This window comes from Hibiscus syriacus, unplaced genomic scaffold, assembly GCF_006381635.1.
Source record: "Hibiscus syriacus cultivar Baekdansim isolate YM2019G1 unplaced genomic scaffold, ASM638163v2 tig00117016_pilon, whole genome shotgun sequence".
Taxonomy (NCBI): domain Eukaryota; kingdom Viridiplantae; phylum Streptophyta; class Magnoliopsida; order Malvales; family Malvaceae; genus Hibiscus; species Hibiscus syriacus.
The window spans coordinates 4639162-4663839 of NW_024063525.1; the positions used below are offsets into that span (position 1 = coordinate 4639162).

The 24678-nt window shown below is 32.7% G+C and overlaps 1 long non-coding RNA gene across 1 annotated transcript; it reads right to left on the reverse strand.

Annotated features, from left to right (window-relative positions):
• Positions 1-4413: 4413 nt before the first annotated feature.
• Positions 4414-24678, reverse strand: LOC120195481. Its single transcript, XR_005523060.1, has 3 exons — positions 24664-24678; positions 18182-18191; positions 4414-4556 (listed from the first exon to the last, which is right to left on the reverse strand). It is a non-coding gene; the product is annotated as an uncharacterized LOC120195481 (long non-coding RNA).

A 24678-nucleotide genomic window follows, 5' to 3' on the forward strand; every position in this document is an offset into this window, starting at 1 on the left:
GTTGAGTTCTTAGAATTTTAAATTTTTAAAAATTAAATTAATAGTGTTACTCAACAGAACTCGTCGAACGTTGGAGAATTTTCCTATAAATAAAATTAAGTCAATTTATTTCATATATTATAATTGTTTGTGAATTTAAACATCACATATATTAACTTATTTATTATTTATAATATCATGTTTAAAACTAATATATTTTATCTTATCAAAAATACTTTTTAACAACAATATCAAATGCTAAAAACATTAAACCCAACTTTTTTAAATCAATCTCTAAATTACTTTTTAACAACACTTTCTAAAATCATTTTTTAAAATAATGTCAAATAACCTATAAACGAATCGAACAAACGCAAACGGTGTATGTTCATGTTCGTTCATTTAGCTTTAATCAAACAAACAAATGAACACAAACATAAACGAACAAAAAAAAAGATTCTTGTTCATGTTTGTTCGTTAATAAAGTAGATTGTTTGTGCTCGTTCATGTTTGTTCATTTAAATGATAAACAAACACAAATGAATGAGCATAAATGAATGGATGTAAACGAACATAAACGAACACATTAAACGAACGTAAACAAACATAAATGAACACAATAAACGAACATAAATGAACCTGCACAAACATAAAAAATGAACATAATCAAACACAATAAATGAACGTAAACGAACATAAACAACAACAATATCCACATAAAATTCATTATTCATTAATATAACTTAGAACTCCAGAGTAAAATTATTTGGGTTTTAAATGAGTATGATTTATATTTTCTTTAATTGATTTGAGCTTAAAATTATTTGAGTTTTAAAATATTAATGATTCAATTTTAATATTTTAAATGGGTATGGAGATTGGGCTAGATATAAACGAATAAACATAAACAAACATACATAGACTTAAATGAACGAACATAAACGGATATAAATGAACGAACATAAACAAACGAATTATCGAGTGTTCACGAACGTAAATGAATGAACGAGACCTTTATTCATGTTCGTTTTTTAATTAAACGAACATAAAATCTTGTTCATGTTCGTTCGTTTAATAAAATAAACGAACTTCCTGCCGAACGGTTCACTAACAGTTCGCTGAACGTTCAGTTTGTTTACAGTCCTAATGTCAAATCAATATCTATCCATGCAGAATAGCTTAATGACTTTAAAATATGATTCGTCATTCTTGGGCTGAAGATTCTACTAAAAATGATGTCAACTTTTTTTGACCCAATAAGGCTTTTGGAATAATAGGAGTTTACCCATCCTCCAATTTTAATTAGGAATCTACGACATTTGTTATAGTGTACTCGTCACCTCGAGGTGAAGAGTTCCATAGAATATTATTTTTTTTAATAGACATAGATAAGTGGATCCCATGTGGGCTACTAATTTATTATTTTTAAGCGAACCTGTCACGTCAAGCTGACAAGTTTAATAAAAAAATTATTTTTTGATTATTGAAAAATTTTAAAATTAGAAATTAAAAAAAAGGGTAACCTGTCACCTCGAGGTGATGATTTCCTTCGAATTCAAAAAATTAGCCGTTGGCCAACAGGTAGTTGTACAACGATTAGTTGGCAACGATAACTTGGAACTCGAGGTGGCGAGTTCCACCGAATTTTTGTATTATAGTTGATGGAATTTGAGCTATAAATAGGGGTTTAGGATTTTGATTTTTCATCAAACCCTAAATCCAAAAAACTTGTAAAAATCAGTCTTTCTATGAAAATCCCAAAAAATGGCTTCCCAAGAAGAAATGTTGCGCCTCGACAACGTCCATATTTCGTCAATCGAACTTCGACCGAAAGAAGAAAGTAGTATTCGTCAGCGCGGGATGACTGCGAGAGATCATCATCAGCGGATGTTGATATATCTTCAGTAATCCGATCTTTTCCCAGCCATATTTATACGTGGCTTCTAGGTGTACCCGATTTTGATTTAGGCTCTGATCGAACATTGGCGGCCCTAGACGCACACTTTCCATTTCCCGAGTGGTGAAGCGACAATTACTTTGGAAGACGTCGCTTACCAACTAGGTGTTCCCGTGAATGGAGCCCCCGTGGTAAGGTAGAATAGTTAATACCCCAAGACGTTGGTTTACGAAGTTTTGGGAAAGGTGCCACCATCCAAGTGAATTGATGGCTATCAGGTACAAATGACATGGTTGGAGTCTGAATTCCAAGTGACCAACGACTCAACCGAGGAAGAGTGTTATTTTTGCGTCTCGAGCATATCTTCTCCAACCTATCAAAGGGATATTATTACCAGATAAATCTGATAATTTGGTGTACACTCAATATCTACGAATATTAAATGACTTCGTTAAGTGTCGTAATACTAGTTGGGTTCAACGATTTTATCCTTTTTGTACTGAGAGCTTTGCAAGGTTGCAATTGTTGAGCGGGGTCAAAAAGCCGATGTAGCAGGTTGCCTAATATTGCTACAATCGTGGGCTTGGTATTAGTTCACATTTTTGGTGCCGATTACAATAGCCTCGGTCGAGTTTCTTCTTGGTGAAAGGTAATTTTTTAACTTTGTTTTAAAATTTGAATTAATTTTTTTATCTGTTTTTAATATTTCTTCTATTTTTAAATATTTTAGATGGCGTCATAAAATAACAGAGACGAAGTTGTCAGGTGCCACTGCAAAAGATATACGGATGAGGATCGACATCACCGATTGATATGCGATACATTTGTTCTTTTATTATTTTGTTAAAACTTTTTAAGCTTTATATATATATTAACTTTGATATTTAATATTTACAGTTTTCTTTGCTTCTGTATGTTGATGAAGAGATCTACTGGTTATTGCCATCATAATTTTTTAAGGGGCCTAATTTATGGTGTGTCGTGATGCCATTATTACATTTTGTGATTGTTGAGTGGCACGCTGTTGATAGAGTACTACGGCATATGCATCGCATTAGACGATTCCTACGCAAATCATTGAAATGGACGCGCTCCATAGAATTGATATGCGTGGAAAACATACCGAAAATTGGCAGACGAAGCACGCTTACTACAACGAGCTATGGAATCAGTGACATCTATCGCTCGCCCCGCGGTACGATATTACACAGATGGACCTAGATTTCGACCGTTCTCCCTATCTCTGAAATTACGAAGAAAATGAGAAACCATATCTCACGACACCACAAGATAAGGGAGAATGAGAACAAAATTAGGCCAGATTCCCAAGTCCAAGAAGAAATCATCGGCATCTTCTTCTTCTACTTCAGCATCTACACCTGAAGATTACTATAATGCAACTCAAGCTAGTTTTAGTTTCTATCCTGCATATCATACTTCAACTGAACTCAGCCGACTTGGTTTGAGGGTTCATGGGATACAATGCAAAATAATCAAACATCTTCAACAAAACATGAGGTTGAGGGTAAATGGGATCATATCTTAACGGTGAACAACATAGCCGCCAAATCGATTCAATAATGGCAATAACTGCATTAAATACCATAAGCCCATCATCTTATTTCAAAGGTGGATCTCAGAGTATGTTAAGTACAGCTCATCGAAAAGATGAAAATGAAGACGACGACGACAATCAAGGTCGACGACTCTGGCGTACTCGACGAACCCTTCGCCATTATCATTCGGCCACTCATTGGCATCGTCAAGAACTTAGAAAATATAAATAATTTTTTTACTTTTTAAAAACTATTATTTTAATAAAAATTATTATTATTATTATTTTATTTATTTATGTTTTGAAAAAATTAATCCGGGAAAACACGTCACCTTGACGTGATGAGTTTTATTCTGACCATTGCACAATTGCCCGTTGACCAATGTATACAAAACAATTAGTTTTTTGAATTTGAAGTAACTTGTCACCTCGACGTGATGAGTTACCATTTTTTTTAAATTTCTAATTTTAATTTTTTAATAATCAAAAAATAATTTTTATTAGATTCGTCAGCTCAACGTTACGAGTTCACTTAAAAATAATAAATTAATGACCTACATAGAACCCACTCAGCTGGGTCTATTAAAAACTAATATTCTATAAAATTTATCATCTTGAGGTGACGAGTTCTACCGATACTATAACAAAAGCCGTAGATCCATAATTAAAATTTGAGGATGGGTAAAACCCTTGATTATTATTCCAAAAATCCTATTGGGACAAAAAAGCCGAAAAAGCCCTACATTTTTGCAACTAAAAGCCCAAAATCCTTTTCTGCTGTGCCTATATAAAAATGAGCAACGACCCTCTGTAGTTCCTTAGGGAGGTTATGGGCGAGGGTTTTGGCTTCTGGTGCTGCGGCGATGCTAAGAGTAAGAAAGACGAATGAATAACAACACTGGTAGCGGCCGGAAACATGTAGATGAAACGAATAAGATCTGAGGGGGACCATGATGCCCTATTTTCCCAATATAGTTTTCAATCTGAATTTCCATGGCTGCTCGTGTTTCTCTTCTTCTTATTATTCTTGGCTTTTCCTACATCAGTTCCGCCTTCCCTCAGTGCCTCCTCCCCGGACCTTGTGATGTTTGTTATTGCTCTGAAGGTTCATTTTTCTACATACTCCTGTTTTTCCAATTTCTTTTCATTTTGGTTTAAAGCTTTTTTACTTTTCATAGGTATTTGCTTCAATTTTTAACCAATCATAAATCGGGATAATCTTAGTTTAATTAATCTTTAAACTGCTTTCGTAATTATTGTGGCAGTGCTCAGCTCTTTACATGCTCAAGAACTATACTAAATAACAAAATATTGTCTAAGATTAAATTACGGGTGTTTATCAATTCGACTTACTCATTAATGTTACTTTTCCAACTGTAGTGGCTGTATTGCAAATTTATTTGTTGATATAAAATTTGAAACTCATACAATTGGGTAAAGTTATTGTTATAAAGAACTCAAGTGGCTTCTTGGTTAAAGCTAGGATGTCATCTTTTTTAAGTGGGATTCAATTTATAACACATACAGTTGGGTAAGGTACATCGTAGATAATTGAACTATAATCAAATGATTATTAAAATTAGGTTAAACTACATCAACGATAGGAAGTTTCTCTTTTCACCGTTCAGGCTTTTACTGACGCTTTTGATTTGCAATAAAATTGTCCCCTAGTCATTAACTTCGGTTACTGACTTTATTCACCGTTCAAGTTTCTCTTTTTAATAAAATGGTCACTTAGTCATTAACCTCGGTTATTCTTGTTACAAAAGTTGATTTAGCACGTTTGGGCAATTGAAGTGGCACCGTTTGATCATGTCGGACTACGGTTGACTGACCCTTTTGAGTAAAAAACAAAAATTTGGAAGTGTAAAAAGAATCCTTAATTTCCCAAACCTAATTTTAAAGAAAAAAATACAGATTGAAGAATGCATAAAAATTGGCAAAAATTGTTTGAGGTATCGAATTGTTGCATCTTTTTGTTCGGATCAGTAGGTGATAGATTTGTACCAATAGAAATGAGAAGCCCCTATGGAAAAGGGAGCCCGTCTCGGACTTGTAAGCGGTATCAGGTTCAAGTTCCCTTTCTATGCCTAATATTGCACAAAGGCTTTCTGTTTCTATCTTTGGAACTATATTTGTGAAGCATTATAAGAAACGTTTGAAGAAGTATTCAAGGTTTCCTTTTATATTTCACCCCGATGGCCGAGACTGTCAGTTCAAAAACATAGAAGGAGCCAAGGCATTGGTTTGCGAAACACCGATTACCGAGCATAGAGGATGGCAGCAAATGCACACTTTTATCATCTCATTGCCGCAGGGTTACAAGACATCTGTCGGGGAATGAGGAGTTCTGTTATTTGGCGCGCAAAAGCATCAGATTACCGTTGCGAGAGCCATATATTGAAGGACCCCAAGATCCTTCTGCTTGATGAGGCAACGAGTGTTCTTGATGTGGAATCAGAGTGTGTGGTGCAGGAGACAATTTGATGCAGGAGACTTTTTTGTTGTGGTTGTGAAAAACGGAGTTATCGTTGAGAAGGGTGAACTGGATTGATGAATATTATTGACGGGGTTCATGCTTCCTTGGTATCACATCTCCTGGCCTCTTCAACGTGAGACAACAATTTTTGGAAGAGACTATGCTACAATAACCATCTTGATGAACCAGATTTGCTGAGTAGACTTCAGTTTCTCCCAGCTAAAGGTGTCATCATAGACCATGAAATGTCGATTTGAGGTTGGCTTTTGGAATTATTTTTATCTTTCTTTAGACATCATGAAAGACATTTCCAGGGTTAAAAGATTCAGATAGCCTCTTATGTTTCATAAGAAATTTCAAAAATTTGCTAGAACACCTGATAAACTTCGATGCTATTGTGATTAGGATCAAAATGCACATCATCTGATAAAAGGTAACCTGTTGGGATAACATCTTGATTAAATATTCTTGCTCTACATGTTTACGGCCATCACAATAAATAGCTGCTGCTTTAGGAAGAATGTTTTCGTTGATATTTTCACTGTTTTCAATTTCATGTTCACATTACTCAGTTCCTGATTACCATAAAAATTAAGTACAGTAAGTATAAAGTTTTATCACCAAAATGTATGTTGTTCCAATTGCACATGTACTCATAATCAGGGATTTAAATAGTGTTTGTGGCTGTATTTTTGGTCGTGTCGTATTTATCGTGGTTGTGTACATAATGGATGCCATCATGATCACTGCGGGCATCGCGATCGTTAATTTTTTAAATTTTCGCACACTTATCCTAAAACATAATAATTATAAATATAATTATAAAGAGTTATTTTTAATGATTTTTAAAATGTTTTCTAATTGAAAATTATATATATATATATATATATATAAAATTAATGATGATATTGTGAATACATTATTATTTAAAAGAAATAAGACTATAAACATAGAAAAAAATTCTAAAATGGATAAAGATAAATTTTGCTATAACTATGAGATAAGAGATTCTTTACCGTTTAAAAAATTAATCTATTAAATTACCATTATTATTCACTCACCAAAATCAACATATTATAACTTAAAACTCATAAACTTAAAAATAACCCATCATTTATTTTAAAAAACCCATAACTATTATAACTTTGTAACCCAAGTCCATTTTTAAGATAAGTTTGTAACACATATCTAATTAATTTATTGTGTTGTTTTGGCCCATACCCAAAACATTAAAAGTAAAAAATAGTTGTTTAATTAAAACCTAAGACATAAATATAATAAAAATTATTAAATTCCTAAATCCTTCTTAAAAATAAAGGTTTTTTTTTTGGTTAAAATTCGTCCCTTTTCTTCTTTATTTTTTATGTTCTTAATTTTTTTTCTTGCTATATTGATTCCTACAAAAAATGTCCGAAAAAACTTACTTTGTTGCTAAGTTGGTTTAACGAAAAATAATCGTTATGGTTGCGATCGGCCGTTATCCTTTAAGTTATGGCCGCTATCGATCACTATTGGTGGTGTGATCCCGCGTTACACCGCTATTTTGGAAAATAACGGTAATGGCAGCCGCCGCGATATAGTGGTCACTATTTCGCGACAGCTGCTATTTGAATCCCTGGCCATAATAGGACAATTTAAGTTCAAATAATATGAATAAATTGAGTGATCTTAGTTGTAAAATAGAATATTATTTTCTTTAGAAGATTCGAGTACGAGCAGTTATGTTCATAGGGTGTATATATGTTGTCGCAAATATCCATGTGTGATCAACATATCATGTTCCTCTTTTCTTTGCCCTTTTTCACCTTTTATTGATTTTTTTTTCATTACCAAAAGGGTTTAACAATAACTTAGGGTACGTGTTTGATAGTTGGAAAAATATTTGCCGGAAAATGTTTTCTTCATCTCCTTGTGTTTGATAGATGGGATATATTTTTCAAAAAATATTTTCTAGTGTTTGATAGTTGTAATTGGTTTTATGGAAAATGTTTTTTAGCGTTTGATAGTTGTAATTGATTTTCCCAATATAATTCATTTTCCTAGTTACTTTGTATTTTTTGTAAAATGTTTTACCATCAAAGATATTAAACCCAAAGATATGAAGAAAAACAAAATTTTCTTTTGAGAATGTCCAACATCAAAAGAACTCAGTAACCTTTATAAAATCTCTTTGTTTTTGTCTCACCATATTTTACGAAATGATGAAAGAGTGGTGAACGAACGAAACTATTTAGCAAATTATTTTGCTATATAATTCTGATTATATCAACAAAAAACCTTTTATTAAAGTGGAGATATGACTCTATGTCACTATAGACAAGTAAATAAAAAGACAAATTTTGTGAGGTTGCTTAGTTTGTCCCGATATATTGAAGATAAGGGGCGTATTTGGCCTATTATATAGCAAATGGAAAACAAAATTAGGGTTTTAGGAACATTGAATTTTAATTAGGGATCTACGACATTTGCTATAGTACAAGAGGAACTCGTCACCCATGGGATATTATTTTTTATACATGCATATTATTTTACTTTTTTTTAGAAACTCGTCACATCGAGACAATGAGTTCCTTTAAAATATTATTATATTTTTTGTGCAATAATATACTTAAAATTAGAATTGAAAAAAAAATTGTTTGAACTCGTCACCTCGAGGTGACGAGTTCCGTTGGATTTGAATAGATGGCCATTTTATAGCAGTTGGAACTCGTCTTGTGGGCTTGACGAGTTCCAACAGTCATTTTGAGAAAAATTCATCTATAAATAGGAGTTGGGTTAGTTGATAGAGTTATATGGGAACCGAACCATGCAGTTGTGGGAAGAATATTTCAAGCAATTTTTGAAAAATCATTTTGCGTCTGATTACTCTGATTTTGATGATTCAGATTGAAGCTCATCTCCAGATGAGGAGAGAGTGAAATAGTCAATAAAGTCGATTCTTGATCAACATAAAGAGATGAAAATGAAAGAGGAGGATGGGGAGGAGGAGGAGAAGAAGAAATAGTAGTAGTAGTAGTAGTAGTAGTATGAGAAGAAGAAGAAGAAGAAGAATGAAAACTTAGAAAACGACACAACAAACGACTTATGGAGAGGAAGAAGAAGAGGAAAAATTGTTTATTTTGTTGAAAAAAATGTTTTAAATATATGTATGAATTTGAGTTTAGTTAAATATATGTATGAATTCGAGTTTAGTTAAATATATGGTTATTTATATTGATAAATTATCCAAAACAGGTATAACAGAAAACATTTGAAGCAATAAAAATACGAAGGTTTATCGGCCCGGCCGATATTTTGAAAGATGTGGACATTTCTTCCTAGTGTGGCCTTTACCTCTGTAGTGGCCAAAAAGCTTTGGTAGACCTTTCTCTCATTGTGGATCTTCCATATTAGTATGAATTCGACTAGATTCAGGACAACCCTTTAACTTCCTTCGTAATTGTAGATTGGGCAACTATTACTCAGAAATAGTTGGTGGCCAGTATGCAGCGTTTGGGAGATACTTAATTCACAACTATATATGTAACACATAGTATTCAAGATATAACAATCATTAGCGTATGAGTATGGGTCTACATTGACATGCATACATGAACAACCGCGTGAGTGCATGGGTATCTGAAGGCTTGAAATCGACCACAGTCACACCATCTTCTATTCAAATTACCAGTACAGGTGGTAGAATTCTCACCCTCTTATGGTCGAACAAGTTCTTGGATAATGTAATCAGAATCGAGTTTGGCAAAATTATGAAGATATATTGATGTTTCGTATGTTTGAAAAGTTTATTTCTTTCTCCAGATCTAGAGCCCAATTTCTGCCTTTGTTGATCATTGCCTCCACTTGGGCACATTTGTCTACACATAGTTTACCCAATATGAAGTAAGTCTCCCAAATATACTTGCCACTGGAAGATGTCTAGTCCCTTTAAGTATTGAATTGATACATTCCACAAGATTGATTTTCATATAATCGTAACATCGAACCTGATCGTCGTATCCTTGTGACCATCTTTCTCGAGGTATTTCAGCTAAAAAATTATAAACCTCATGTCCATAATGCCTTAAATTTTCAAGCCTTGCTCAAAAGTTCGGTTGAAGTAAAGCATATCCTGAAGAAAGTTAGATTTAAGTATAATAATAAATGAAGAACATAAATAAAGGAAAAAAAATAAGTTACCCATGTTGATAATCCCTTTGTTGATCTTCTTATTCTTAAACCTCGTCATAGTATTTGGCGTAATATGACACATGCAAATATGTTGGGAATGCATAGGGAGGTGACACCTACTTTCTGGTCTTTCAATCGTGGCCAACAATCCAGGTGAACAGTCAGAGATCATACAAACCTCATCTTGAGTGATAACATAGGAGAGCAAGTTTGATAGGAATAAATTCCATTTTTTTCTGACTCATTTTTAATAATGTAAAAGGAAACGGGGATAATGTTTTTATCACCATCTTATGCAACAACTATCATAAGGATGTGTTTGTATACACCATATAGAAAAGTACCACCCACTTGAACCATTTGTTTACATTAACGAAAAATGGATGACTTGAAAGCCCATAACAACCCTTCCCTGGGATAACATGTCCATCAAAACGTGGTAACAGGATAAGTATAAGAGTGGACAATGGTTCATGGGATGAAGAATTCCATTGCGTGCAACAGATGTGGAAGCTCATCGTACGACTGACTCCAATCTCCGTAAATCATCGTACAATAGTGTCATAGCTTTCTTTTTCGCTATCCATGCCTTGTAGTAAGACGAAATATAACCAAATGTATTCCGAATTGATGTCACTATCATTAAAACTATGATCCTTGCATTTTTCTCCACTAAAAGTTTAATGTATGCACATATTACATTAGAATCTAAGTGTTTGTGGTCTTGTGTTAAGGACGTCAATGTACAACTATGTTAGTTGTGTAATCTGGTGACTTCCCACAACTTCTTCTACTATAGATATGACACACTTATCCTCCACTTACATTTGACATTGTTGTTTATACACCTAATAAGGTATGTTTTCTGATCAGACTCAACAACATTGAATTCCAAATGAACTTTTAGACAAAACTCCTTAATTACTAGTTGGGCATCCTTCTGAGTTTCAAACTACGACCCAACTGCTTTCGATGTACCTTAGTGGTCTATGCATATCCCTGACATGTCAGGAATCTTGAGATTCTTCATGGCATCATAGCCAATATCATGCATTGCAACTGGATGATGATAGTCATACATTTAGGGTTGCGACATCTCAGGTTGACTAGGTCTTGCTGAATGTGCCCAACCTCGTTGATAGGGGTGTTCAAAATTCGATTTTAACCGAATTAACCGACCGAACCGAATTAGTTCGGATAATTCGGTCGGCCACCGAATTAGTTCAGTCGGGGAACAGTTAATGATTTTTTGGAATTTGGTTAATGGTTAATTTGGTTCGAAATTGGTTAATTAACCAAATTAATCGAAATTAAAATATTAAATATATTATATATAACATATGGACTCTGCCTAAACCATTTAAAATTCAATTAATAATTTAAGATCCAATAACTTTTAAACCTAAATCAATATTAATTAATTATAAAATCCATATAAAATTTTTATTTTATAATTATATATTATTTAAATTAATTGTAAATTATTTTTTTGAATTAAAAAATATTCAATTTTTATATAAATTAGAAAATTTTAAAAAATCTGAATTAACCAAAATTTATTCGGTTCGGTTAATATTTTCAAAAAAAGTTCAGTTTAGTTAATGGTTAAAGAAAAAAAAGTTTGGTTAATTCGGTTAATGGTAATTCGGTTCGGTCGGCCGTCGTTTTAACCGAATGAGCACCCCTACTCGCTGAGGTGTGCATGACCACAAGAAACTGCAACCTCCTAGACATCACCCTCTATATCAAAACCTTGGCCCTCTGAAGTAGCCTCGACGATATTAGAATCATCAATTATTGGTCTTCCATCGTCTAGTATCAGTGGAACAAAAGTTTCATCATCCTCACTAAAAATACTAAGAGTTTCACCAAATCGCCTGAAAAGGTCATCTAGATCTTCTGATGGTCCTTTTTCTTCAGGTGCAGTAGTTGAGAATGTAGGAAAATATGAAGTTTTCTCATATAACTCAACTAATTGATTATTTGAAGACTGATGCAGGCTAACCATAACACCTGCATCATCATCTGTGTCAAGCTGGATTACTCTATATTTGACCGGATTCTATGAAATTATGTGTCGATAACTCAAACATGAGATAGAAGCTCCAAGTTTGCTCTCAATTTTTTTATTTGCCGATGTGATTCATCTACAAAGAACATCATGTTTACAGGTTTCTGTGACATAAACACAAAACCATCATCATTTTCGGTGACTTGGCCATTTAAGTGAACGACAGTGAAAATTTTGTTAGCCATAGCTTCATAAAGATTTTTGGAGAAAGGTTTTTGCTGAAGTTTTACATGAAGTAACCGATTTAATAAGTTTTAGCTAAAAAATGTCAAAACATGTAACTAATAATCTTCAGAACGAGCCATTAATAATGCAAGATGCTAGAAAATGCCAGCAACGTTTTAGTGTCCCATCAATCATCTTCAGCAACTTTTCAGTGAAAGTCATCTCTAATAATGTATCACACCTGAAAATGTTAAAATGGGCCATTAATAATCTTCAGAACGGGCAATTAATAATACAAGATGCCAGAGAATGCCAACAAATTTTCAGTGCTCGATCAATCATCTTCAGCAACTTTTCAATTAAATGTTATATCTAATAATGCACCATGCCCAAAAATGTCAAAACATGCCATTAATACTCTTCAGAACAGACCATTAATAATGTAGGATGCCAGAAAATGCCAACAACTTTTCAGTACCCCATCAATCATCTTCAGCAACTTTTCAGTAAAATGTCAACTCATTTCTGAAAAATTTTCAGTACTTATATATCACTTTATATAATGTACAACCTAGATTTCATCGGCAGTCTAAAATACTGCACCATGCCATAAAATTTTTAGTTCACAAACTTTTTTTGCCTATAAATACGTGTCTGGTGAAACCTATTTTATCGGTCTAGAACAACCTCAATTTTTCACTTCCAAATCTTGAGTTTTTTGCAAACATGAAAACTATTCGTGTAACTATTTTTTATGAGTGCAAATCTTTAACCATGTGTTCCAAAAAAATATTCAATTAGGTGAGTTGAAGTTCAATATACAAAGAAGGGTTCTATCGTAACCGTTTTTCGGCGGGACAATCGTTTAATTGTTTAGAAAACATAGTTACGACTTTAATTCTGGAAAAATGGTTGATTTTGAATTAATTTGGATTAAATTAGAAAGAGTCGCCATCGACCTTTGGGTTAGGTAGGTCGAATACCTAAAAATGTCTTTTAAAAACAATTTTAAGAAAAATCATTTTTAAGACAAAAGCTGGTCTGCGTTTACCAAATATTCAATTAAAACGGGTTCGGGAGTCGATTACGCGTGGGGAAGGATTAGCACCCCCACAGCGCCCAAAATTGGTACTGTGTGGCTTACACGTTATCGTAATGGTAGAAATTACAAATCGAATAAAAAATTAAACTATGATCCATTTACTGAAATTTAATTAATTTGTCTTGAATTAGTAATTTAAAGAAAATCCTTTAACTTGATAAAAAATCTTGAAATTTGCTATCTTTTATTGGGAAATCTATTTCAACTATTTCTCATTGGTAAAAATATTCCTCTTAAATGATAAAACATGAATCGAATATAAATTAAAAATTGACACTTTGCATAAAAATAAAAATAAATTAATAGAATTGCATTAAATCATTCATATAAAAATATTTAATTAATAATATATATATATATATATATATATATATATATATATATATTAATGAATAAAGAATATGGAATTTTATATTTAAAAATAATGATATGTATAAATAATACTTAGAACCAAAACATATCAAACCAATATATATAAAATATGAAATATGCTATAATAGATGTAATTACGTGCATAATATATTTATATATACATAAAATGATAACGATAAATAAAATAAAATTATAAATTTGGACTAACATGCACATTTACAAACATGACAATCTAAAATAAAAAATAAGCATGTTTAATAACATAATAGTGACAGTAAATTAAAAGACATAATAACAAACATGGAAAACATCATGACAGAAATAAAAAAATAACATAATATAGGTACTGATAAGAAAATAAATTATACAGAATATACATGACCAAAATGAAAATAATCAAAAATTAGTACCTCATTCAAAATAATTAGAAAATATGAGTAAAAAGACTGAGGACCAAAATACAACATGCACCAAAAAACAACATGCACAACTTTAACAGTTAAATGTATAAAACAGTAAAGATTAAATACAATAATTCTTAGGACTGAAATTAAATGCACAAAAACATATAAAGACCAAATTAAAAGATAAAAGAAACTTGACCAGGGACTAAAATAGGATGTGTAAAATACAAAGGGACCCGAATGAAATTAACCCAACCCTATAGATTAAAGATGATGACTAGAATGAATTTGATGCCAAACATGTGACTTAAAATATAAAATACATGATTTTACACATTAGTAAATATGCGATTAAAAGTCCAAAATATAAATATGAATAAATACTATAACTAAATTATAGGGACTGAAATTAAATACACGTAAAACATGGAAACCAAATTATGACATAAACGACTAAAATTTAGGACTAAAATGAATTACAAACAAAATAAGAATGGCATCGCACACTATTTCCCACTCACTAGACACGTGCTACTCACCTCCTAAAATGGTATTGTTTTAGTAAACTAATATATGTAATATATTGAGTGAAATTAAACCCTAGCCTCACTTTTTCCTTTTCAGCCGTTTAACTCCACTCTCCTTCCCTACTTCTTCTTCGCATCTTCCCTCTATTTCTCAAATGGACACCACAACTTCTTTCAAATGGCCACCACAACTTCATTCAAATGGCCACACACTATCCGAGCTTTCAGTCGAGGAAAACCAAACGACCACCACATATGAACCTAAGCTTCTTCGACTGATTCCCCTAAAAGATACCCAAAAATATGCGTTCGAAACTCCAGAGGAGAAGAATATTTACCCTTTGCAACCTATGACACCTAAATACAGAGAACTACCCCGACAACAGCCCCGACGCTCGGCCAAGGTAAGCTCTCTCTCTCTCTCTTACTAATTTTAATTCAAAGAATTTCATTTATTAAGACTAACATCAGGTTTTTTTTCTCTGGCGACAGGATCCGAACGGCGATAATGTGGAGTCACCGAGACTCCACTGGAACTCGCACAACTCAGGTAAATCAACCTCACATCCCTTTTTTTATTATCTGTATTCTTTACAAAAAAATTTTGAAAATAAAAAATATGAAATTTCTTTAAAAAACTATATCGTTGTTAATACCTGTTTGGTTGCTTCGAATAGTTTATGGTTGGAATTTATTCTCTAAAATCATGATTAGCAAATATTGATATGGTTAGTATTTTGATTCGATGTTTATGCTTATCTATCACCGTTATTTTTTAAAAACAGAAATACTGGAATGGATCAATATAGTATTCACCCTGGAATCATTTCAAATCAAAAAACAAGAACAGGAAATAAAATAAAATAGAAAAGTAAATTGAAAACCTTAAAATGTATATCTTGTTTGGTATTGCTTTCAAATAAAAAAATAGCTGGAGAGTATAAGCCAACCCCCTGTTACAATTATTTTCCTTTTTTTGTGTTTTTCTACTGTTGGTGAACCCCCTTCGTGTTTTTTACCTGCTCCCCTCTTTATTGCTCGTTGTTCTCTGTCCTTTTATGGTTGTAAGTCAATAATTTGGTGATGACTTTGATCGATGAAATCTGGTTGTAGCAGGTTGAATCCCGGATTATCCGGGATTTATTTTATTTTTTAAACGTTTTTTTAATGTAGTGGTTGGCTTATTATTAATGATATTTTGTCCCCTCCCCTTTGCTATTGTGACTTGCATGTTCTTGTCTTGAATGTAGGAATAACTATGCCCCACGAGCATGACTTTATCATGGTGAGTCATATAGTTGTTTGATATGGTGATTGAAGTGGACCCATGAATGGAATCAACCAGACCATCATTACATTTTGAAAAGGAGTCATGATCCACCCAAACATGGATATTGCCGAAGATGGATACATCGTTGCCATCCAATATGGTTCACCAAGCATAATGCTTCGGGAAGTCCCTCACCATAGCATTTCCTCCTTGCTTGCAATCATGGATGTTTAGGCTTGGGTTATATTGGGCCTGTAACAAAAATATAATAATAATATTAATGATATAATAATAATAATAATATATAATTAATATTTATAATATTTTTTAATCCCGATCAAAAACGGGTGTCTACAGGTTCAACTAGGAAGCGATAGAAGAATATCTTTGTTATATTATAGAATTCCACTATCATACACAAGGTTTCATCTAAGTGATGATATCGACTTTGCTGGTATGATTGAGATATATTTCAACTATTCTTTATCTAATGTCGATTTGTTTGTAGAGTTCGATGATCTCGACCTTGCTCGTACGGTTGAGGATGTTGCTTCCAGCTCGAACATCACAACAACTAAGACAAATGATGAAGCAAAAAACATAGATGATGGAGACCCAGAAGCATGGTTCCAATTTGTATATTGTCGTAACCGTCCTTCGGGTGGGCTTGGAATTGGGTTTCGACTTAAATAAAACATACTAGAGCCGCCATCGATCATTTATTTTTTTAAATTAGGTTAACCGGACACCTTACTTTATCATCTTACCTGATCTGCATTTTATCAGAAATGTGTCAGATTCGGGAGTCGGTTACAGTAAATAAAGGATTAACACCCTTACACTGCTCTTTCGGTACCAATTTTAATTTTTCGGTTATCTTAATTGCGAAAATTAAAAGTTAAATTGAAATTTAAAGGTTCGATTTGAATTATTTACCTTTAACCGATTCAAATTGTCCTTAAAAATCTAAAATAATGTTAAATAATAAAATAAAATAAAACAAACAAAAAGGATATTAAAAAATAAATAAAAAGAAGTTTTTTAAAAAAAGATTATAAAATAAAATGAAATTGAAAAGAATTACTTCTAGGGTTAAAATAAGATAAAATTGAAAAGATAAATCGAATTAGTGTGAAATAATAATGTAAAATAAAATAAAATAAAAAAAGTGAATAAAAAATTAAAAGAAAATTCAAATTAAAGGATTTAATTGAAAGTAACTAAACATCAAAGACTAAATTGGAATTAATTACGGGTTGCAAGAAAAACTGAGAAGTTAGAGGACTTAATTGCATAAACATAAAAAATATGAACATGGATTAAATTGAAACAATTCAAAATTCAAGGGTAAATTCACCACAAGTGACCAAAATGAATTGCACTTCAAACTTCCAGGGACTATGAAAATAATTTAGAATTTTGATATTTTCACTTTAGTCCTCTGTATATATAATCCCTAAAACCCAAAATTATCTCATATTTCATCCATTCCTAAAACCTGCCGGCCTAGAGTGCCACCGTTAACCGATGCTGCTCCGCCTCTCAGTTCGCCGTCTCTGGTGGTCGAAAGACTAAATTTCTACCCCAAAATACTCTCCTCGACACCCTAAAACTAAACTCAAACCTTAAATCCCTAAAACAAGCCCTAAATAATGTAGATCTATAAGAAATTATTCACTTTTTACCTTTCCCAGTGAATTTTCTAACTTCCGACGGCTTCTTCTTCTCTTACGAGGCTCTCATGTATTCCCGCCAAATTTTGACGAGGCAAAGCTTTGCCTTTTGGTTTTGGCTTCAAACGTTTTTGGCCTTGTTTTTTTTTTGGCTTGATTGCTTTCGATTTTTACCAATGTTGCTTGTGTTTGGTGGTTTCTTGTTGTTATGATGATAATGCTTATTTTTATTGTTGTGGTTGTTGTTCTCTTCAGTTTTTTATGGGATTTTTGTTCCTTTGTTCGACAGCTTTGGTGGGGGTATTTATACCCCCACCGCTGGTGATTGTTTCTGGTCCCAACGGGATGGTGTAGTCCCGATATTTAGGGGATTTTGCACGTTGTGTTTCGGTTGGACTTTTCTTCCATATTTGCCGAGAAAATCGGGGGGAAGTTTTCCCTATTTTGCCTCTGTTTCGTTCCGAGGATTCCGGTCGACTAGCCACCAAAAATCGGCCTTGGATTCTTGGCCTCATACATTCTTTTCTCTTCTCATGTGGTGCCTTTGTTAAGTATGTGTAACCCTAATTTGATTTGGGTTGGGTCAGGGCCCTCTAACCGGGTTTGCTTTATTGAGTTTCCATTAGGCTTGTTGGGTCAGGCTACCCGGTTGGGCTCTGTTTTTGGACCTTTGGACTCTTTTTTTGGACCTGCAAAATATATAATAATAATAATAATAAATAATAAATAAATATAATATATAATGAATAATAATAATATATAATAAATAAATATAATAATAAAAACTATATAATACTATATTTTCAAAAATATGTTTTCTAAAATCGTTTTTCAAAACTACATAATATATTTTAAAAATTGTTTTTGAAACTATATATTATACGTTTAAAAAAATGTGTTTTCAAAACTATATCATGTGTTTTTTTAAAAAAAATTCAAAACTATATAATATATTTTTTCAAAATTTTGTTTTTAAAAATCTATATATTATACATTTTCGAAATTGTTTTTTAAAAAACTATATATTATATATTTTTTTAAAAATTATATTATTATGTATACTATGCTAAAAAACCCTGACAAAAATAAGTGCCTACAACTGCCCCTCTTTGCCCATTTATCGTGTAACAAAAATAGGGCAAAGTTAAATGGACATAGATTTTCGTTCAGTAAGAAAAGGGTTCAAAAGCGAATTTGCTCCTGTGAGTCTGATATTTTTTTCTGTGATTGAAATCCGACTCAATATTTGTTAACTCTCTTATCGAATATCTTCTGTCGCAGAGTTGAAATTCAACTTGAAAATTCTAATTGATCATGGCTTCCTGTTGTTGAGCTGAACTACGGTGACTCATTCGTCATAAAGTTGAGTCGATCTTGGATGCTTCGAGCATGATATCCTTCGATGTGAAGTTGAAATCTAGTTCGAAATCTAAGCTGGAAAATGGCTTCTTGTTGCCAAATCATAGTTAACCTTGGTCTTCTTCTTGGCTTAAAGACCTCAGTTTGAAAATTCGACCAGAAAATAGTTCTTTGCTACTACCATGCAGTTGATATACCCTCGTGCTGAATGAAATTGAACTTGAAGGTTTTCGTTGACAGATAGCCTTTCTCGCCTTGAGCTATGTTGTAAATTGGGATGGGAGATAGTTTCTTATTATTGCAGATGACTCATTTGCTATGAAGTTAAGTCGATCTATTAGGCATGATATCTTTCATTGTGAAGTTGAAATCGTGGGTAACTCCTTCATCATGAAGTTGAGTCTAGATTGAATAAACTTGCCTTGAGCCAGATATCCTTCATTGTGAAGTTGAAATCTAACTTGGATAGGCTGTATAGTTTTTAATTTTGAGCTTCCTTGGAATTTAATATTCTTTAAATTAGCTCTGACAAAAAAATATGCAAAATCACGAATATATGTGATGCTATGGATGCAATATTTTTATGTAAGCCTAAAATGCATATGCATTATGTTACTTTAGGGATTAGAGAGAAGTCTCAATCTCTTGCGGTCATTTCGGATGACTCGTGATTTTGGAATCTTGAATTTCTGATTCTTGATCTTAGATTCTTCAACAGGCTTTGATCTGATATACATTCTATGAACTTACAAAAAGAATGTTTACTTTTAGTCTTGATTTAAACAATGCCTTTCAATTAACTAGAACCCATTAGCTCGAGTATGGTGCAAAAATCTTTATCGGCTTTTGAACACCTGTACCTTTCGGAAAACCTTTGTACAGTAATACACATTTGTCTTTTCTATTGGGACAGGCGGTGCACCCCACGGCGCAGTAAAAACAAAACTCGACGGTCTCACTAGTGATTCAAGTACGTAAAATCGAATTCGGGAGGAAAGGACGCGAATACTTACAATGGGTTCCTTGAAAAACAGCAAAGACAGCAGCGAGAAGTGGTGATTACGAACGGTTCAAATCGTACTCCTCCATGAAAACACGTCTCGGCCTCTACTTAGTTCACCCGATTGAGAGCAAAATTTTCTTTTCCCAAAATCGGTTTTGAGAAAAATGACTAAATAAAATGACTGCTAGATCTTACCTTATTTAAACATATCAATTACCCTAACATCTTAGGGTTTTTAAAGTTATTTTGAATTATTAAATAAAATATTATTTAATTAATTCAAATTAAATATACATTAAAGACTTATAATTTGAATTACAATCTTTAATGTTTATTTAAAATCTTATTTAATTATTCCAAATTAAATATCAATTAAAAGAGTTGTAATCTAAATTACATTATTTTAATACTTACTTACTATATTCGGGACAATTAAAATCATATTTATGTCAAATATACATATCTTAACTCTAGATATATTTTAGTACAATATAACAAATTGTACATCTTTGCTCATTTCAATCCTAGGGTGTGACCCTGTAGGTTCTTGTAACGTTAGTAGTAATCATTAGAACAATTCTAATATTACATACAATGAGTGATATGTAGCAATATATCATTGTCACCTAAGTTACAAGAAATTATGATTCGACATATCATCTTCGTGATAAACTCTTTTATGTATTACATCCTTTTGTCCTTTATATCTAGAATAGGCAAAAGTCTTAGAATAGTCACACTTGTATAGCCCATCTATTGTTTCTTGATATCTAGAGTAGACTATAATTAACGAATAATTTGTGATATCACATATCAACTTATTCAAGCATGGCCATGCATTTCTAGTCTCACTCAATTAAGTGGCATGTGATATATTTCCTATTATGTAGGAAGGACAAATCCAATCTTAACTATACACACCCACTACATATATCGAGATATATTCAATAACAGTCTTTATAGGGCAACCAATTACAGAGTATGTTTAACTGTATCAAAACATACAATAATATATGTTGGGACGACTTTGATCTCAAGTCTGAGGATTATATATATAGTCATCACCATGAACAATGTTATGATCGTTACATAATAATCCAAGACATATGCTCATGATGGGTCAATCCAATACATTGTTCTCTAACAATATAATCATGTATCAATTATGACATTTCTATGTCAATGACAACTCCTTATCATCAATCAATAACATGATAGTCTTAAGCGTATTATTATTGTCCATGCCCATAATAATACTTGACTATGAATATTTTAATAATGTTATTATATGGACTTTATTATCTTTCAGTTTATGTTAAACACAAACATATAACTGAAAATAATATTGGCAATGCCTTTATTCAATAAAATTGGTAAATAAATGTATTATTATAATCATCATATGTTTGGTCTTTGGGCATACTCTAACAATCTCCCACTAGCACTAAGACCAATCACTCACATATGTAATACCAAGTGACTCAATGTGACGATCATGCCTCTGCTGTGTAAGAGGCTTTGTCAAGGGATTAACAATATTGTCATCTGTGTGTACTCTACAAATTTCCACATCTCCTCGATTTATGATCTCTCGAATGAGATGAAAGCGCCTAAGAATATGTTTTGATCGTTGATGAGATCTGGGTTCCTTTACTTGTGCAATGGCTCCATTATTGTCACAACAGAGTTCTACAACATCTGATATACTGGGAACAACCCCTAATTCCAATATGAACTTCTTGATCCAAACATCATCTTTTGTTGCTTTACTGGCTGCGATGTATTCAGTCTCTGTTGTAAAATCAGTTATTGTGTCTTGCTTCGAACTTTTCCAGTTCACAACACCTCCATTAAGACAAAACACAAAACCCGATTGTGATCATGAGTCATCCTTGTTAGTTTAGAAGCTGGCATCAGTATAACTTTTTACACTAAGCTCTTTCTCCCCTCTATAGACAAGAAATTTATCCTTAGTTCTTCTTAAGTACTTAAGGATATTTTTAACTGAAACCCAGTGATTTTCACTAGGGTTTTCTTGATACTGACTCGTCATGCTTAAAGCATACGATACATCTGGTCGAGTACATATCATGGCATATAAGACAAAACCAATAGCTTAAGCATATGGAATCTTATTCATTTGTTCTCTTTCTTGTGGAGTTGAAGGACACATTTCATTCGAAAGAGAAATATCATATCTCATAAGCAAAAATCCTTTCTTGGATTTTTACATAATGAAACTTTTCAGCACTTTTTCTATATATGTACTTTGACTCAGACCTAGAAGTCGTCTTGATCTACTCCTAAGATATACGCTGCCTTACCCAAATCTTTCATAGAAAAATAACTACTTAACCAAGTCTTAATAGACTGTAAAGTAGGTATATTATTTCCTATGACGAGTATATCGTCTACATACAAGATTAGGAAAGAAACAATGCTCCCAATAGCCTTCTTATAAACACAAGGCTCATTTTCATTTATGATAAAACCAAACTCTTTGATTGCATCATTGAAATAAAGATTCCAGCTTCGAGAAGCTTGTTTTAGTCCATAAATAGACCTCTATAGCTTACAAACCTTTCCAGTATTTCCTGGAATGACAAATCCTTCAGGTTGTGTCATATACACATCATCTTCAAGTTTTCCATTACGAAAAGCGGTTTTGATGTCTATTTTCCAGATTTCATAATCATGGAATGTAACTATTGCGAGCAAGATCCGGATGGACTTAAACATAGCTACAGGGTAAAATGTTTCGTCATAGTCTACACCATGAACTTGTCGAAAACCTTTAGCAACTAATCACCCTGTGTATGTTTGTACATTACCATCCATGTCATTTTTCTTCTTAAAAACCCATTTACACCCTATAGGTTTGACCCCTTCAGGTGATTCAACCAAAGTCCATACTTGGTTTACTGACATGGAATCTATCTCAGATCTTATGGCTTCAAGCCATTTCTCAGAGTCTGGGCTAGACACTGCCTCTTGAAAAGTCTTGGGCTCATCTTAATCCATAAGAATAACATATCCATGTGCAGTAACGAAAAATCCAAATCTCTCAGGTGCATGGCGTTCTCTTGTGGATCTGTAGAGTGGTTGTGTTTCTAAATCTGTTTAATTCTCCTCAATAACTTGTGAAACATGCTCAACTTTAGGTTTATTGATCTGTTGTTCTTGAACTTTTCCAAGTTCAATATTTCTATCATTCTCTTTCTTTGAGAGAAATTCTCTTTCGAGAAAAATTCATGTTCGAGCAACAAACACTTTGTTCTCGTTAGGGTTGAAGAAATTATATCCCTTAGTTTCTTTAGGATATCCAACAAATATACACTTATGAGATTTAGATTCGAGTTTTGTAGACATCTGATGTTTTACATGAGTTTCACAACCCTAAATCTTTATAAAAGACATATTAGGATGCTTCCCATTCCATATCTCGTATGGTGTCTTTTGAACCGATTTAGATGGAACACGATTTAGTGTGAAAGCGACTGTTTCAAGTGCATGTCCCCAAAAAGAAGTTGAAATATCACTATGACTCATCATTGATCGAACCATGTCTAACAGTGTTCGATTCCTTCTTTTATAAACTCCTTCCATTGTGGTGTACCAAGTGATGTAAGCTGTGAGACAATTCAACAATCTTTCAGGAGTTCATCAAACTCTATGCTTAATTATTCTCCACCTCGATCTGATCGAAGTGCCTTAATACTCTTGCCTAGTTAATTTTGTAATTTATTTTTAAATTCCTTAAACTTTTCAAGGGCTTCACATTTATGGCGCATAAGATAAATATACTTATACATCACTATGTATTAACCCTAGTAAATCACTTTGTCACTCACCTTTACTATTAAAATGAGCTTTAGTCATTTTTCCCAATAATCAAGATTCGTATACATCATATTGTTTGAAAACAAATGAATAAGTAATCCATCTTTATGGAGTTTTGATATGCATTTCTCACTTATATGGCCTAAGAGACAATGCCAAAGATAAGTTTAATTCGAGTCATTTGTTTTTGATCTCTTAGTATTTATGTTATAAATGGTGTCTTCTTAATCCAAAATATAGAGACCATTAATCAATTGTGTCGAACCATAAAAAACATCATCGAGATAAAAAGAAAAATAATTATTCTTAATAATAATCTCAAAACCAATCTTGTCCAAACAAGAAATAGAAATAATGTTCTTAGTCAAACTAGGCACAAAATAACAATCCTCTAAATTTAAATCAAGTCCACTAGGCAAAGATAAAACATATGTCCCTATAGCTAATGCAGCAACTCTTGCTCCATTTTCCACTCGTAGTTTTACGTCTCCTTTAGCCATATTCCTTTTCTTTTACAGTCCCTGTACAGAAGTACAAATATAAGAACCACAACCGATATCTAATACTCAAGAAGTAGATATTAACAAATTAACATAAAAAACATAAATACCTGAAACAAACGTTTCTTTTGCTTTTGACTTCTTGACCTCTTCAAGGTAAACAGGGCAGTTTCTCTTCCAGTGTCTGGTCTTATCACAATGAAAACATTTTCCTACCTTGCTAACTCCCCTTTGGGTTTCAATGCATTTTTTCCTTTTTGGTTTGGCCTTACCATTGCCCTTAGACTTTGCCACTACCTTTTTCTTTCCCTT